The sequence below is a fragment of the Chiloscyllium plagiosum genome, unplaced genomic scaffold (assembly GCF_037043375.1).
Source record: "Chiloscyllium plagiosum isolate Xiang-an unplaced genomic scaffold, Cpla_swu_hap1 HiC_scaffold_34, whole genome shotgun sequence".
NCBI lineage: Eukaryota > Metazoa > Chordata > Chondrichthyes > Orectolobiformes > Hemiscylliidae > Chiloscyllium > Chiloscyllium plagiosum.
The window spans coordinates 11,623,691-11,629,690 of NW_028270172.1; positions in this window are offsets into that span (position 1 = coordinate 11,623,691).

Sequence of the window (6,000 nt, forward strand, 5' to 3'; positions counted from 1 at the left end):
TCAACCAGATTGGTGTTGGTCTGGAGTCACATAAAGGTCAGGCTAGGTAAGGATGGCGATTTTCTTCCTTAAAGGACATTAATGGACCAGATGGGATTTTTTTGCGACAACCCAACAAAGGTTGTCAACATGGTCACTAATAGACCACCTGTTAATTCCAGATTTTATTGAATTCAAGTTGTACAATCAGTCCTGATGTGATCCAACCTCAAGTCCCTAGAGCAAGTTCTGGATTACGAGTCCAGTGGTATTGCCACTACGCTACTGCCTGCGCATGGGTTAGAGGCGATGAGTGTCTGATTGAGGGATTTGCCAATGGGAAAGGTGTGGTTCCACTGATCGCTATGCCATTCCCTTGCTTCCAAATCCCCCATTCTCAGCCCCCATGAACACCCTGCTATGAAACTCCTCACTCCTCCACCTCAACTTCACATCACTGTGGCCTGGGTTAATGTGTCGTCCTGGGGTACTGAGGGGTATCGTTGGCAGGAGCCATGGCCCCCCACAAGTGCAAGAGCTTCTTGCCTCTGTCAGGGGGGTCTTGACTCCAGCAGGAGGCCTCACTGCTGCCTGGTTGGTGCGTTGTTCTGGGGCCTTTCTAAAGTCTCTCACTGACTCTCCAGCCGCCAGCCAAGACCTCGGACAGTACCCCTATTCTGGCCCTTATCTCCATACTAGAAGGGCATTGAGTCAATGTACAGAAAAGAATTACTAGGGACTTGCAACAATTCATAGAGAGGACAATCATGTAAGAGAGGTTAAGCACTCAGGGGCTCTTTTCTCTGGAATGTAAGAAATAAGAGCAGAGTAGGCCATTCAGCCCCTCAAGCCCATTTTACTGCATGGGCAAATCTTCAAAATTCGCACAAAATAAACTGAAGAAGAAAAGACTGAAAGGAGATCTGACTGAAGTCTTTCAGAACTCTGAAGTGTTTTGGTGGGGTGTTTGTAGAAATGCTGCTACTAACAAGGACCAGAACATAGGGTTCTGGGTGGGGGTTAGTCACTAATAGATTAAACTGAGATTTCAGGAAGAATGTAATGTCAATGAATGTGATGAGAAAGTGCCATACAGAATAGTTGAAACAAATTATGTTGACTCCAATATGGAGAGGCTTAATGCATGTGTGACAGGGAAGGGGAGGAGAGGAGGCAAGGTGAGAGGTTGTAATCAGAATGGTAAGGCTAACTGATACAAACAACACCAGAGACCAAGAGACCTATTGGCCTGGTTTTTGTTCTATTTGATCGCAGGATGTGGGCATTGTTGGTAGGCCAGCATTTATTCCCATCCCTAAATGTCCTGTAGAAGGTAATATGGAGCTACTTTCTTGAACTGCTGCAATCCTTGGGATGTTAGAATACCCCTAGTGCCATGAGGATGGGAATTCCAGGATTCTGACCTTGTGACACTGCACAGCAATACATATCCAAGTCAGGATGGTGAGTGGCTTGGAGGGAAACAATAGGTGGTGGTATCAGATACCCTTGACCTTCTCAGTGGTAGAGGTCACAGGTTTGGAGGCCACTATCGAAGGAACCTTGATGGGTTGCTCAGCCATGCAAGCGAATGCAATGGCAGAAACCGAAATTGCTGCAAAAACACAGCAGGTCTGGCAGCATCTGAAGAGAGAAAGCAGAGTTAACGTTTTGGGTCTTTCAAAGGTCAATGGACCTGAAATGTTAACTCTGCTTTCTCTCTCCACAGGTCCTGACAGACCTGATGAGTTTTTCTAGCAATTTCTGTTTTTGTTTCTGATGTCCAGCATCCGTAGTTCTTTTTTTTTTGGGAAGTGAATGCAGTATTTCTATGCTATTGATTGATATATAATGATTCTATAGAGTCTTGACCCAAAACCAGCAATTAAACAGGGCACTGTTTCGTTGTGTAAAGTACTGGCGTCTGCACTTGTTATGGTTCTCGGTGAAAAACAATGAATATAACAAAAAAGCCCTCCCATTCAGAGGATTGGGATTGTGTACAAATATGTTGCAAGCTGCAGCAATTCACACCCAGACATGGTGCATGTTTAGTCTTCACCATGAGTTTACTGCTCAGCGTTTTTTATATCTTTTATGCTCAGTAAGAATCATCCACCGACTTAGACCCCCTGCAGGGGAGGAGGCGACCCAAGACTGGTGTACCAGTGTGGTGCCCCTAAGGCGTGCCAGGCGATGACAAACATAAAGGTGGTCGCCATGGTGCCTTATGAGATGCCATCTTTTATGCTAAGACGTTGTCTTCTGAGATGGATCGCCAGAATGTTGTGTTCGCCCCTATAACATCCTATCAGAACACTGCTTCTGGAGGCAAGCCATGCTGAATCCATCGACCCAACTGAGAGCTGCTGGAATAATGGATGGGAGGAGATGCACTTGGGGCAGCATGGATTAAACGGGCCAAACTTCCTCCTTCTACGCCATTGCCTCATCGGTAATTTTTATTCCAAATTCTTTGAAGCAAATACAGAGATCAGCAGAGGGGTCGAAAAACAGTTCACAATAAAGTCTCCTCAGTAAAAGAGAGGCACTGACTGAGGGATGATGGGGCAAAGCAAAATGGAGGGGCTGGCTCAAGTAACAAAACAAAAAATGGTTCTGGAGGGGGTGAAAATGGCAACATTCAGTTGTTAACCAGCACCCCACTGTTGGGTAAATTTGCTACGTTCTGAATATGGAAGATTGTAAATACCAAAAGACAAAGTCATAGAGATGTACAGCACAGAAACAGACGCTTCGGACCAATCCGTCCATGCCAACCAGATATCCCAACCCAATCTAGTCCCACCTGACCAGCACCCAGCCCATATCTCTCTAAACCCTTCCTATTCATATACCCATCCAGATGCCTTTTAAATGTCCAATTCTACCAGCCTCCACCACTTCCTCTGGCAGTTCATTCCATACACGTACCACCCTCTGTGTGAAAAAGTTGCCTCTTAGGTCTCTTTTATATCTTTCCCCTCTCACCCTAAACCTATGCCCTCTAGTTCTGGACTCCCCGACCCCAGGGAAAAGACTTTGTCTATTTATCCTATCTATGCCCCTCATAATTTTGTAAACTTCGAGAAGGTCACCCCTCAGCCTCCGATGCTCCAGGGAAAACAGCCTTTTAAGTTAATCTCGTCCCATTTGCCAACATTTGGCCCATATCCCTCCAAACCCTTCCTATCCATATACCCATCCAGATGCCTTTTAAATGTTAGAATTGTACCAGCCTCCACCACTTCCTCTGGCAGCTCATTCCATACACACACCCTGCTTCAGCATGAAAACATTGCCCCTCAGGTCCCTTTTAAATCATCTCCCCTCACCTCAAACCTCTGCCCTCTAACTCTGGATTCCCCCACCCTGGGGAAAAGACCTTGACTGTTTACCTTATCCATGATTTTATAAATTTCTAAAAGGTCCTGACTCTTGAATTTCTGTTGAACATCATTGCAATAATTTTCCAGGAGTGTTTTGGAACGGATGTCAATCTTCACAGAGGGCTGAAAAAGCACTTCCAGTTTTTGAATGACATTTTTCAAATCGGAAAGGGATTGTTTTCTGATTGTTTTGAACATACTCCATTTCCTCACTGCCCTACATTTCAAGCTTTATGTCCCTTAATCATTTCAAGCAAGGCTTACAGATGGGTATGGAAATGAAATTACAGTAAGTCGATAAATCCCATTACAAAGGAAAGCATTTCCATGTGTTTAGGTGAGCCTGAGCAATTCTCAAAGCTGTTGACGGGTTTTTATCTCTGAGGAGAATTCCGTGATGCTGGGTCACATTTTATTTAAACAGAGAAGGGTAAGAGGAAATCTACTCAAGGTTTCAAAATGATAAGCATTGTTGATAAAGTAAATCAGGAGAAATGAGATCACCATGCAGATGAGTCTGCAATAAACGTAGAAAAGAATAAGCAGCAAGAGCAGACCATTCTGCCCCTCGAACCTACTCCACCATTCCATGACCAATCTGTTTTTAGCCACTTTCCTCCATAACCATTGCCTCACTCATCTCTCAAGAATCTATCTACTATAAAAATATCTAATGCTACTGCCTCCATCACTCTCTGGGGGAGAGTTCCAAAGACTCTTGACTCTCAGAGCAATAATTTCTCCTCCTCTCCATATTCAAAGGGAGACACTTGAGTTTTAAACTGTGCCCCCTGATCCCAGTCTCTGCCACAAGGAGGATCATCCTCTCAGCACCTGTCCTGTCAAAGCCCCTCAGGAGCTTTTACCTCCCAAAATGATCAGCTCACATGCTTCTGAATTTCCATGGATACACACCCAACCTTTCTGACATTTCCCCCTAAGGTGACCCCCTCATCCCAGGAATCGATTAAGTCAACCCTCTTTGAGGACTCTATGTATTTTATTTGAAATGTAAATTGGAAAATGGGAGTTTGGATTATTCATCTCCAAAGGAAAAGTAGAACTGCGCAGTGTCCGCTCATTGACTCTAACTGAATGTAACCACTTCTGATTTACCACTAGTAGGTGATGGTTGTGGCTCTACTGTTACTGTATTCACCTTCTTCAGACCACCATCTTTTGTTGCATTACATCCATGTTGCCTTGCACCATCGTTCATTCTCTCAAGAACATATACATTTTGCTGAAACTGCATTTTCTGAGACAGGCTGGCACCATGTGTTTTTGGTTGAAAAAAAAGAAACTGCCCAGCAACCGTTTTTGGATTGGTTCCTAATAGTTAATATTTTTTCACAGAACTGAGAGGAGGCAGGGCATCGGGCTTTCTGACATCCAAAGGCCTGCCAGTAAGCCCGATCCTTTCTCTCCCTCTGCGACAGTAAAAGAAATAATGCTCAAGACTCTGCAAAATGAAAAAAAGACTCGAACTCAAGTCAAGGCCTAGGTCCAACTGACCAGATACCAAATCAAGGGTTGCTGCAATCACCTACAATGTGGTACCATCACCATTTATTGAGGAAGTTGTACCATTCCACGCCTTTTGATTTGGATTCTTGATCCACAAACTTTGTTCCCTGGTGTCTATACTTTCCACCTATGATATTCCCGAAAAACCATTTGTGATATCTGTCCTGACCATCCTATTTATGAATTTATGCTTATGTGTTTGGAATTAAAGGAAGGAATACCTTAAATTTCATATTAGCAACTAGTAATTCATTTTGCCAAATGGTAGGCTTTTAAAATAGTGAATAGGATTTTGTTTTCTTGTTCATTGAAACCCAGTATGAGTTTCTTTTATTTTAGATAGTGGTCACAGTCAGGCAAACTTAACATCCCGGAGATGAAATTGGCCATATTTCCCATTTGTGACAACTCTTGGAATAGTGAATAATTCGTCTTATATGCCACAATATACTGTAATGCTTTGAGATTCTCTCATGCATTATCCCTTTCTAATCACTTCAAATCCTTTACAGGATAGATATAATGGATTGAATAAAGCTGACGTCTGGCCTCAGGCACACTTGCATAAAAGATGCAGGATAAATCAGTGACAGCTACTAAAACAATTCTCCAGTTAAATGATTGATAACTGGCTTTATATACTAGAATAACCTTACACTATCGATATAGTCAGATTATTAGTTTTCCATTGCAATTGTTTTTATTTATTCATGTCACGTGTGTGTTGCTGGCTGGGGCAGCCTTTACTACATATCAAGTGCAGACATTGCCCATGCCCTTGAGAAGGTGAGCTGCTTTCTCAAATCGCTGCAGTCCAGGTGCTGTAGGGACATCCACAGTACATTATTTGATAAAACTGAGTGATTAGCTGGACACATTTCAGAGGGCACTTAAAAGTCAACCAGATTGCTGTGGATCTGGAGATATGTCTAGGTCAGACAAGATAAAGATGGCGGATTTCCTTCCCTAAAATACATTTGTCAACCAATGAGCATACACCCAGCTTTCTGAATCTTTTCTCATTGGATACTCTCTTCATCCCAGCAATCAATTGATTGAATCTTATTGGAACTAACTCCAAGATAAGCGTATCTTTCCTTAAATG